Consider the following 12,685-nt stretch of genomic DNA (forward strand, 5'->3'; position numbering starts at 1 on the left):
AGCCACAGCTTCACACACACATGCATACTCTAACCTTGACCCTGCCCCTACCCCCCCTTCTCCCAAGTTGCAGCTAGGAATCTGAGGGGTTTAGTTACCCTGGGAGGTGGCACCGACAGGGCACACAGTGTGTCTTTCACACCATGGAGGTGGCTTGGCTCCTTCACAAAAAAACCCAACATCTGTTCACACAAACCTGTGGCTCAATCGCGTCTTCCTGACCTGTGTGTGTGCCAGTGCTCCTGGGGGTGGGCGGGAGGTGGTCAAGGTCAGGTCCAACTGCTGTGGTATCGGTGACCTCAGAGCAGAGCCCGTCGCGGCAGAGGGGCGCTGACTCTGACTAGCCCCGCACACTCTTCCCTGCTGGCTTGATCCACCCACAAACAAGATGTGCCAGCCTTCTTGTGGCCACATCAGCCCTGAATGAGCATTTGATTCTGGAGGCAGGGGACACACGGCTGGTGTAGACAAGGGGAATGGTTTGAGAGAGGTGGGCTTCCCAGTGACATCAGAATCATCCCCTAAATTCCTCCCCTCTGCCTGAGTCTACAGTGAGGCAAACTGTGGCCTGCAGAGAGGGCAGGCCCCCAGCTGTGGCCAGCAGCCAGCCCTACCTCTGTAGGGCACAGGGCATTGGCACCGTGGGGGCCTGGAGCTGGGGACTCCCAGCTGCCTTCTTCTTGGCCTATTTCAAAATAGGGTTTCGGTTCCTCAGCACCTCAGATACCCTGTGGAAAAAGTGATCTGCCAGGCTCCCTCTCTGGGTCCTTCCTCAAATGCTTCCAATGCAGAAGCCGGCTTCAGCTCAGGGCAAGTCTGGGTTTCTCCGTCAACACCGTTTCTGTGGGTCCATGACACAACTGTCTTGCTTTCAGCAAGCTCATAATGGGAAGGGCTGGATTTACCCAGAAATAACAAGAGATGGTTTTTTTCTCTTGCTTTCCTCTGTAGCCAGCTTCTCTTCCACTCCCCCCACTTCCTGCTCTGAGCTCCACAGTTCCCCTAATGGGTTCTATGCTTTTTCTCCCCTTTGGGCTTGTACAGCCATTCTCTGCTCAGAACCCAGCGTCGTCCTCGTCCTATACCCTAAACCGTCGCTCGCCAGGAAGCCCGTGCCGGAGCAGACCCGCTCTGCAGCAGTAGTAGCAACAGCTCCTCTCTGGCCTAGCTCCTGCTCTCGGCTCTCCCCTGCAGGGCCGGTCTCTTGTTTGGACTATCCCAGGAGAGGAGGAGGGTGGTGTGGCTGGGATGTTGCCTTTCTGCCTCACCACTTGTTTCCAGCATGGGAGTGCAAGCCTGGGACGCTGCAGGAGGTCCGCAAATGGCTGTTAAATCATTGGACAAATACAGAAAGCCTCATGGGGTCCCCCAAAGTCAACTTTCCAGAGTTGCACATACACAGCTGGAATAAATCATGCAAAAGTCTCCAGGGGCCAGGGAAGTGACTCAGCTGAGGGACACTGGTCAGGGGACTTGGGGACACATTCCTCTTCCAGAGGGGCAGGTCTTCTGGTGTTCTGAAGCCAGACATCTGGATTTTTATGGGCTACATTTTACTGTTTAAAGTTGGGTGACTGTGGTAGAGACAATTACTGCCCCTGGAATGATCACATGATAGCTCCCGTTCCCCAGCCCCCTGCAGCTATGGGGCCATGTGACTAGCTCTGCAAACAGAAGTGTTGTTGTCACTCCCAGGCCAGTGCATCTGAGCCAACGCATGACCCTGCGGCTCTCTTGTTCCCTGTCGTGGTGACCCAGAAAGCCACATGTCCCAGCAAGTACAGCTTCTTGATGGTCAGCCTGGGTCCCAGAGTGCTTCTGCGGACGCCTCTGCCAATCCACAACGAATATGGACTGGGAAAGAGAAATAAACCTCTGCTGTGTTTCAGGGATTTGTTACTGCAGCATAACCTAGGCTATCCTGACTAATTCAGTAAATAATAAAGTTAAAATGAATATATATATGTATGTATGTGTGTGTGTGTGTGTGTGTGTGTGTGTATGTGTGTGTGTGTGTATGTGTGTGTGTGTGTATGTGTGTGTGTGTGTATGTGTGTGTGTGTGTATGTGTGTGTGTGTGTATGTGTGTGTGTGTGTGTGTGTGTGTGTGTATGTGTATGTGTATAACTGCTGACGCATGACATGACTCCATTTATGAACACTGTCTTTCTCCCAAAGCATGTGGGGAATATGCCCATTTTGCTCTATTTAGTAGGGACACTTACAAGTGGAATTCTCTATATCAAGCAGTGATTAGTTATTAATAGAAGATGCTTCTTAAAGTGCTTTGGGCTGGGAGCTGCTAAAGACCCGTGTAGCTTCAGTTGCATGTTTTTTCCTCTCTGGGCCTTGATTTTCCCATCTGTACGATGAGAATATTGATCTCCAATGAGTTAGAAATTTTCTCAACTGTAGAACTCTTTGTTCAAATGCAACAGTTATGCAAATCAGATTAAAGGGGCTGCTCTGGTCGAAGGCGAGGTGCGTGGCGGGAAGCCCCATCCGCGGCTTTGCCTAGGGCTCTGGATAATGCTGTGCTGAGTAACACAGGAGAGGCTCCCTGCAATGGCCTTTTGGAATGCTTTACCCTCAAGAACCTGCTTACTTAAAGGACAGGACCAACAAGCCGAGTGTCTCCAGCTGGAGTTGGGTGACATCAGCTGGGGGAGACAGCTCAGAGGGAATCAGGAGGAAAGTGCAGAAGCGTCCTGGATTGCAGAGAGCAAAGTGAAAGGACAAGGTGGCTCATAGGGTAAGCAGCTTATGTGGCAGGGACAGAGAATGGCGTACACCATCCCAGGTGAGGGAAGGAGATAAGTGAACAAGGCTGGGGGGAGGCAACGAACTGAGGGCTCTTTCAAATTGCCGGGCGGGGTCTGAGCCTTACGGGGGGTGGGGTGGGGGGTGGGGAATCTTTGCTCTATAGAAAAACAATCTCGTCTTTGAGAGAACCACATACTGCTGTGTCCTCTGACATCCATCATGTGCGTGGCCCGAAGCCAGTCTCGTGGTCTCTGGTTCTCACGTGTCCCATCCCGCCACCCCAACTCGGCAACACCTCCATCTCCTTGTGCTCCAGACCTGAGCTCTGGGGTCACTCTCAGAATTCCTCTCCCAATGCCAGCACTGCATTTGTGCCTCCTGTACCCGACTGGAGGTAGAGGAGGCTTTCATTGATTTTGATACTCCCAGTGTCTTGTCTGGTTCTCAAGTGAGCTGCATGTGTACCTGAGAGGCATCCTGGGGGTAACCTGAATGAGAGAGCTTTGAGGGACAGCAGGCACACAGACCCCGGGAAGAAAGCCAGCTGAGATTTCTATTTGGAGCGTGTTCCTGAAACCGCCCGTTAAACACTCACTGTCCTCATGCGTTGGGCAGGACTCAAATGAATCTTCAGTGGAGTGTTTTTCTACCTTTTAAAAAAGGACAATCTTATCTTTAAATAAAGCCCTAGGAGTAGCTTAACACACAAACGGATTAAAGCGGGGCTGCTTTGGTTGAAGCAGGAGTCGGGGAGAGGATGGGCTGGCCCACCACCCAGGCGCAGGCTGCAAAGCACAAAGTGACAGGTACAGCTGGGCAGGCCAAGCCCTGTGTCTCTGGGGAGTCCAGCCTTCCTTGTCCCAGCCTGCTCCCCTCCCCCAGGCCCCAGGGCACAGAGCTCAGGCCTCCACATTTGCTTCCCTGGCTGGAGGAGGCTCTGTCCCCAACCCGAGGACTCAGGCTGCGCCAGGGCTCCCCGTCCCCCGGAGGAGGGGCCCCAGGGCAGCAAGCCAGCCATGGTTACCTGTCCCAGTGAACAGGCAGTGGATTGTTTTCGCTTTCCACTTCAGCAGCTGCTCTGCCAGCCGTGAGGAGGGGCTGCTGAGGACAGTGGGCCCGCTGCCTGCCCTCGCTTTGTCCCTGGCCTTTGGTTTGGGACAAAGGACAATGAAGCCTTTAAAGCTGCTGCCCATCTTTCCTCTTTTGGGGTCATGGAGCTGGTTATTATGGGAGAAGGCAGCTCTGCGGCTCCTCAGGCCATCACTACAGCCCACTTCCTACTGGCTAACGGCAGAGGCAGAAAAAGAAAGCTAACGCAGTGGCGTTTTCATGAAGCTGCATCCACTGCATTCGAAAGCCTTTTATTTCAAGACGACGTGCTGCCTGCTTATTAGTCCTACGATGCCCTCTCTTTCATAAAACAGTGGCAATGATAGATGGTGGTTGTTGTTCTAACTCGGCAAAATGGAAAATGTATCGGCATCCAGATTAAAACGTTCTGAGGATGTCTGTGAAATCTGAGTGCTTGGCAACCTCTGTTCTAACATCTTATAAAATTATGACTCTGAAGTTCTTCTTTAGGCAGGATTAAAATCAAATATGTAAAGAGCGTGACACGGCGAGTCAAAGAAAGAGGACGGAGCACGTGGGGCACAGCTGGGAGCCTCTCAGCCCAGGCCGCTCAGACCAGAAGGAGGTAGGAGGTTCCTAGGGAAAGGGCAGGTGCTGGTGACACTGCCATGCATTCCTGTGAAGCCCGAGTCTCCTGCTCTGCAGCCCGTGGCTGCAACTTTCAAATGCCAGCCAGGGCCAGCAGGAAGGTGGCGCAGAAAACAATGAACCTTTAAATGGGCCCTCCCTAGCTAGCACCTGTTAACCGGCAAATGGCAGGACGTTGGCCAGGGGAGAAGCTGTAGTGCCTGCTGGTACCAGCTGCCTCTGAGAGGGGGTCTGGCCAGACACAGGCCAGCCCTTGGCAATGTATTTTTGCCAAGAAAGCCAGCTGTTGGGATGCGGATGGCGGGCAGGGACGCAGCAGCTGCAGCTTCCATCCCCTTCCACACTGCCGTCCTTGCCCTTCCTCTCTCCTCTACCTTCACCCCCTGGGCTTGGCCACACCCTCCCTGCCCCAGCCCTGGTGGCTGGAAGCCCAGGGGGACGTTGTGCACAGTCCAGCTGGAGTCGAGGGAGAGCGGGAACGGCAGCTGCAGAGCCACCCAGCACCTCCACTTGCCGCCCTCCCCTTGGTCTACCCCCGACCCCAGCTCACCTTTACTGTATCCTCCCCACCCTCGAGGTCCTGGGCTTCCACCAACACTCTCCTTGAGCCTATCGCAGCACCAGGCCCCCTGACACCATTGCTCTTCCTCTGAAGAGCCCGGCCCTCTGCATCCAGGCAGGTTGGCCCTCCTCACAGCTTTCTGACAGTCGCCACCTAGAGGCAGTGCTGCACCCAGACCCCTGCAGCCAGGTCTCTGGCTTCTGCCCTCGCTTTCAAGGCCTGGCACCCTGGGGCAAGAAAGCATTTCCCATCCTACTGCTCCCCCTTACCTACAAATTCCCTGGCCCCGTGGGATTCTCCCTCCCCAGACTGAGCTTAGCTCTTGCCTATGGAAGAAGAGATCTAGGAAAAAAGGAATCCTCTCAGCTATGATTTTTGGGCCAAACAGATACTCAGAATGATCACTGGTTAACATCCCAATGGCCTGGGGCCAGAGGTGCCAGCCCTCCGAGTGCCAAGTGCCAGCTGCGGCAGGGCTGCACTGGGTGCACAAAATGGCTGCCCCTCCTCGTCCCCCACGTCCTCCCATCCCCCTAGCCAGCTACCCACTGCACCAGACCTGTGTGCTGCATGCAGCTGCTGGAGATGGTTTCCTGTGAGACACGGTTCGGCTCAGAATATTCTGGGTCATGGAGCCCCCTGGAGTCTCCTGAAAGCTTAACACACTGTCTCCAGAAACATGCCCGTGTGTGCATGAGTGTGCACACATACACACACTGAATTTGCACACCACTGCAGGAGGATCAGTAAGCCCCTGCTCATGTGCTCCTGGACCTGCAGGTCCCAGGTTAAGAACTTCTGCTGAAATGTGTCACAGCAATGGAGAGGAGGCAAAGGGGCATATACTAGAGAGAAGTCTGGGTATGAGCTTCGCTGGGGTATCAGCTTTTTTGGCACGTGACTTCAACGTGTTGTGACATCTCTCGGGTCTCAGTTTAGTCAGGATTGTACTGGCAGCTGGACCAGAGTGTCTTTAGGTCTCTTCCTAGCTCTTTGGCTAGGAAGACTCCACCCCCCAAGGTCAGGCAAGGCAAGAGAAGGGGGTTCCAAATCTCTCTAAGCAGTGCATCCTGGGGAAGGAGGTCAGACAGCCAGAAAAGGAGACTGAGCAAACTGCAAGTTCCCCTTTAACAAGAGTGACAAAACTGCAGAAGCTTCGGGAAGTGCAGCCACTTCCTATTTGATTTTGATTTACTTTAAAACAACTTGAAAATATTTTCTTCAGTGCACTCTGTGAGAGAATAACCACCAGCCTTTGCAAGGATCTGGGTTTAAAGCTCTGCTCTGGGATTCTTTAGCTGTGTGACCTTAGGCAAGTCCCTTTTCCCTCTCTGAACCTCAGGTTCCTCATGAGCTGAATCACTAACTGCTGTGAAGGTGAATGAGGAAACAAGTAAGATGGACCTCATATGGGGTTCACCCATGATAAACAGAAGTTCCCAGTAGAGGTCACAGTGGGAGTCAGGGTCTCCAGAGAGACAGTGAGGCTCTGGAGATGGGAACCTGGGACTCAGAGAGGATGACAGTCCTCAGCAGGAGCATCTGTGAGCCACAATATCTGGCTGAGTTCACTCTCAAAACCAGGATCAAGTCCAGAGTGCTTTCTGGTAATCAGAGTCTCCCCTTTGTGCCTTTGCATTTACAGGACCTGAGCTATAACACACGCCTGAGTTCTGTTCATGTTCTGTTGTCATGGGTCGTTGTCCAGCTGACCCTCACCCGGGGGACCCTGGACTTCACTCTATTCTTGACCTCCAGGCCGCTTGCTGGAGTCTCATGGTGGAAATATGGTCCCACCTCCCAGCTTTCACACCGACACTTTAATCTGTGGCCTCAATCTCACTTTCCCTGTAAAGTCTCCAGCCACAGGCACTACACACAGAGGGAATAATGACAAAAACTAATGAAAATGTACCGACAGTGTTGAAACACACCCCATTACAACTTCTTAGCCAGCAATTTTTTGACCTAGGTTTAAGGCATTCATCTTCTCTCCTCTCCCTCCCCAGTACCCCCCCTGCCCCCCACCCAGCACCTCCCACCCTGCTGGCAGCAGCTCAGGAATTACTCAGGGGAGTGGGGGGCGGGGGGGGCAGGCAGATAGGCATTTTAGCTGTAGTTAATATTTACTCATGGCTTCTGGCAACAAATCTTGATTGTGCCTTGAGCAGTTAAACTAGATAGAAGCCAGTGAGGATCCTTCCTGCAAGTGCAAGTACATGGCTTTGGAGTCCAACCTGCTTGGGCTAAAATTCCAGAATCCCAGCCCTCACCTGCTGTGACCCTATTTAATTCCTCTGTGAAGTGGGATTACTCACAGCTCTCTTTTCGAGAAAACACTGGCACTGGCCTGGCACTGATCCTGGTGTGAGAGAAGGCCCTCACTCCCCCAGGCCTGTGCCAGATGAATAAAAACAAAGGCATCTGTCTGGAGTGGGAAGTTCAGGACACAGTCAGGAGCTCGGGGGCGAGCAGAGTGGCTGGCAGGGTGAGCTCTGAAGTCAGTGGGTGAAGTGAATGAGACCTGGCACAAGCCCTGGGTTAAAGTCCTTACTCCACCACTGACTCAGCTGGGTAAAACTGGACAATTCCATAACTCTTAAAGCCTCAGTTTTCTCATCTGAAAATGGGGATAATGAAAGTATCAAGGCTGTGAGAAGTAGGTGGCATATTGTGCTAAAGCTCTTAGCACAGGTCTGGGAACAAGGCAAATCCTCTATAAATAGCAATTGTGAGGCCCTGCTTCTGCTATTATCTTGGTGCTCAGGGTCTTCCATCCATGAAATCTGAGAACTGTGCCAGAGGCACTTCAAGCCTCTCCCCCCAGTTCTAAGATCAATGCTTCTAGGATATTGGCCAAGATGAGAGACAAGGTGGGCAAAGATGTAGCCTGCTGCCGCGCACACACCTGCTGTGCCCAGGTTTTAGCCTCTAAAGCGCCCTCTCCTTGGAGGAGGTGCCTGGCGCAGGGTTCACTCTCAGCCTTGGGCCCGAGGCCCGCAATACGCCAGGCTGGCAGAGGGAGGGGACTTTGCACGCGGCAGCCAAGGGCACCAGTGCCCAGACTCCGGGGCCCCTGGCTGGGAAGGTCCTGGGCTCGGGCGGTGGGCGGAGGTCGGAGGTCCGTGGACGCCTCGAACTCTCTCGCCCGTGCATCACTCACCGTCCACTCATCGCGCTGTCCAGAAGCCGCTGCTGGTGCTTTGCCCTCGCAGTCACCGGAGGTGCATCCGCAGCGCCTACTGCTCCGGGGCTTGGAGCGTCAGGCCCGCCCCTCCCCGCCCCTCGCCCCGCGCCGGCCAATGGCGTCACGTCACCTTGTGCGGCCAGCCCAGCCCCAGGCACCGCTGGGAGGGTCCGCTCCAGGCGGTGTCTGAGGGGCCTCGGGGCAGGTTTGGGGCGTCTGCTTTGCGGGGTGTCCCCGGACAACACAGAGGGCACCTGGAGACTCGCGGAGGAAGCAGCCCCGACTCGGTCGGGAGGGTCCGGTATGCAAACCAAGGACAGGGAACTTGGGGGAAAGGACAACCTTGGGTTTCCAACAAAGGTCGCAGTGCGGGTACGGGCCCCGCAATTACTAGTGTGCCTGTCACGAAAGAGGAGGTTATCAGTAGAACCTGAGCGATGTTAGTTTTTGCTCAAGGGCCACCTGTGTGCAGTCCGGCTGTTTGCTTGCTGTGGCCTCTCAGAGCTCCACTCCATTTAAGAAACCAGACCCTGGACTTGCCTGATGTCGCAGTGGTTAAGAATCTGCCTGCCAATGCGGGGGACACGGGTCCAGTGCCTGGTCGGGGAAGATCCCACATGCGGCGGAGCAACTACTGAGCCCGCGTGCCACAATCTATGAAGCCCACGCACCCTAGAACCCGTGCGTGGCAACAAGAGAAGCCACTGCAATGAGAAGCCGCGCACCACAAAGAAGAGTAGCCCCTGCTGGCGGCAACTAGAGAAAGGCCCCGCACAGCAAGGAAGACCCAATGCAGACATAAACAAACAAACAAACAAATAATAAATAAATAATAAAATAAAATCTCATTTGTAAAAAAAAAAAAAAGAAAGAAATCAGATCCACTGATGATTAAGAGGAGATAAACTTCTCTGCCGGTTACTGCCTGCTGGAGGAGGATTTGCCTGTGCAGAGGCAGAGGGGACAGAAGAGCACAGGCCTTTTGGGGAACTCAGAACAGTTCAGTGATTCTGGGGTATGGGGTGGCAGGGAAGGGGAAGGGGTTGATGGAAACAATTGCAATTTCTGTTTTGTATCAGTATCCCAGTACTGACCTCGGGACTTCCCCTTCCCTCCCCCAATGTGAATCATTTTACTTTTGTTCAATCTGTGGTTCCTAATCTTTTTACAGTCACATGGCCATTTTAGAATCAGATATGGACCTTTTAGAAAAATGCAGGTGCCCACATAGGCAAAAATCAGCCTGGGATTTGAGTCTTTGAGCCCCTGGACCCCACTTGAGAGAGGCTGGGCTGATCGTTTTTTTTAGGGTTGCTGGATTTGGGGTAAAGAGATTGGTCTCTACCATCTACTTCCTGCATGACCTTGCCATGTTGCAATCGCTCTGGCCTCAGTTTCCCTACCTGTAAAAATGAAGGAGCTAAAGATGACCAGGCCAGGTAGGGATCTTTCAGCTCTGCCTTGGGATGAATTCGTGAAGAGTGGCCCATCCTCTGCCAGCTCAGGGCATCCCCGTGGTTGGCGACCTCCACTCCTGCATAGCCCAAAGGTCTGATCCTCAAAGCTGAGGACAAAAATTGGGTGCTTCACAAAGTTTTTTTTTTTTTTTTTTAACAGTAAGTAAAATTCAACATAGCCCTCAACCTCTGAGCATTCATTCATGCCCAATAGGATAAGTAAACATAGCACCCAGGTAAGACACAATTTCCCTGGCGCCCTCCAGCACCTGAGAGTGTGGCTCAAGCTGATGTTATCATCAGGGCCAGGACTAGCCTGGAGTGATGATTGGCTTTGAGGAAGCAACCTGATGTGTCCTGCACTCCCACTGTGTGTCAGGCACTCCGCTAGGTGCTTTACAGCAGGGATCCCACACAATTCCCTCAACATTCCTGGGGAGTTGGGTGTTACTACCCGCATTTCACATGGACCACGAGTGTCCATCGTCAAGTACCTTCAGAAGGAGAATCACCTTTTCCTTCAGTATTCAATGGAACTGTATTTGACCCGCAGCTCACTTATGGTGGGTGTTGTGTATACGGTTAGTTGCCAACCCAGTACCCATTCCCTTCTTTGGAAAAAAGAAAGAGAGAAAGGAAGGAAAGGAAAGGAAAGTTGATGCAGCCACTATGGAGAACAGTATGGAGGTTCCTCAAAAAACTAAAAATAGAGTTGCCATGTGATCCAGTAATTTGGAGAAAACTAGAATTCGAAAAGATACATGAATCCAATGTTCATAGCAGCACTATTTACAATAGCCAAGACATGGAAACAACCTAAATGTCCATTGACAGATGAATGGATAAAGAAGATGTGGTAAATATATACAATGGAATATTACTCAGCCATTAAAGAAGAATGAACTAATGCCATTTGCAGCAACATGGATGGACTTAGAGATTATCATACTAAGCGATGTAAGTCAGAAAGAGAAAGACAAATACCATATGATATCACAGACATGTGAAAGCTAAAATATGACACAAATGAACTTATCTACGAAACAGAAACAGACTCACAGACATAGAGAACAGACTTGTGGCTGCCAAGGGGAAGGGGGCATAGGGGAGGGATGGACTGGGAGTTTGGGATTAGCAGATGTAAACTATTGTATATAGAATGGGTAAACAACAAGGTCCTACTGTATAGCACAGGGAACTATATTCAATATCCTGTGATAAACCATAATGGAAAAGAATATGAAAAAGAATATATATATATATGTAACTGAATCACTTTGCTGTACACCAGAAACTAAAACAACATTGTGAATCAACAATACTTAAAAAAAAAAAGTTGAGAGGGAGACAGAGAGAGAGGGAGAGAACAAGAGTGAGCAACTTGTTTGGAGCAGCAATGTGCCACTCCCTGGTGAAGGATCATGACAACTTGTATTTTTCATACTGTACTTACAACCCAACAGTGTACCATGAAATTAAGTTAGTAGGTGATTTGACTAGTATTTAAAAAAAATAGAAAATATCAGTGTATAACACACATAGTAAACGTAAGTTGTGTCTTGGGAAACTTTTGTTTGCACTATGTTTCATTTATGTGTATTAGGCTGTGATATAAAATGTGTTTCTCACTGTGGGCCACAGTCAAAAAAGGTTGAAAGCTAGTGTCTAAGTCAGTCTTGACAATCTTTTTCATGGCTTTCTCAGCTTCCTTTGAAGCTATAAGTGGTCACATGACCCAATTCTGGGCCAAGAGATAGGGAAAAGTGCGCTGGGGGAGAGTGAAGACAACTTTTGCTTTCCTGATAGAAGGATCAGATAGATACCACCTTTCCCTGCCTTTCTGTCTCAAATGTGGAAAATGTGTAATGTCTGGAGCATTGGCAGCCATTTTGAGGTTATGATACAACATGTCCACATACTAAAGCTAGGGGAGCACAAAGATATAAGAAGTCTGGGTCTTTATTAACATCATGGAGTTGCTGCATAATGCCTTCACTGCCTACTCTAGACTTCCTGCCATGGAGAAAAATAAACCACTATTGGTTTAAGCCAGAGGTTGGTTAAGTCTTTTCTGGAAAGGGCCAGATAGTAAATATTTTAGGCTTTGTGGGTTAAGTGCTCTGTGCTGCAGCTCTGCTGTTGTGGTTCGAAAGCATCCATAGATAACAAGCAAATCAAAGGGCATAGCTGAGGTTCCAATAAAACTATTAACAAAACAGGATAGGCCACATGTGTCACATGGGCTATAGTTTGCTAACTTTCACTTTCCCTAGATGATCTTGCCCCTTTTATTGCCTCTCTGACCTCATCTCCTCCCACTTCCCCTCCCTCTCTTTGTTCTGACCACACTCGTCTTCCCACATATCAGGCCCACTCCCACCTCATGGCCTTTGCACATGCTATTCCCCCAGCCTGGAAAGCTTTCCCCTCAAACATCTGCATGGACTCACTCCTTCATCTCCTTCAGATTTTACACAAATTGCTTTTCTTTGAGGTCTTCCCTGGCCCACTATCTAAAATGCCCATCCCTGGCCCATGCATACTATTTTCTGGCACACTGTGTATTTCATTTCTTTTATCATGAGCTCCTTGATGGAAGGAGATCGTATCTTTTTTCCTTAGATATTGACTCTGCCTGGAATGTCAAGGTGTTTAATCAACATTTGGTGTAGGACTGATTTTTTTTTTTCCTTTCTGCAAGATTCAGGCAAGAAAACAGACTTGGGGAGGCTCATTACCCCATCCAAGGGGACATGGAATCTGGGTTTGCCGCCCAGTGGCCCTGGTGGTCATGTTTGTGCCACCAGAGAATGAGAGTAGAACAGTATCTACCTCTATGGGAAGATCGGGCCTCAGGGAAGCTGGGGCCACAGAATTTTCTGCAAGACTGCTCCCCCCAGGGCATCACCCCAATAAAGGGGGCCTTTGGGAGTCCATTAAGGGAATAGAGCATTTATCCTGTTATCTCGGGCAGTCTCATTTTTTATAGCATTCCTG

The sequence above is a fragment of the Lipotes vexillifer genome, unplaced genomic scaffold (assembly GCF_000442215.2).
Source record: "Lipotes vexillifer unplaced genomic scaffold, Lipotes_vexillifer_v1.1 scaffold1237, whole genome shotgun sequence".
NCBI classification, from domain to species: Eukaryota; Metazoa; Chordata; class Mammalia; order Artiodactyla; family Lipotidae; genus Lipotes; species Lipotes vexillifer.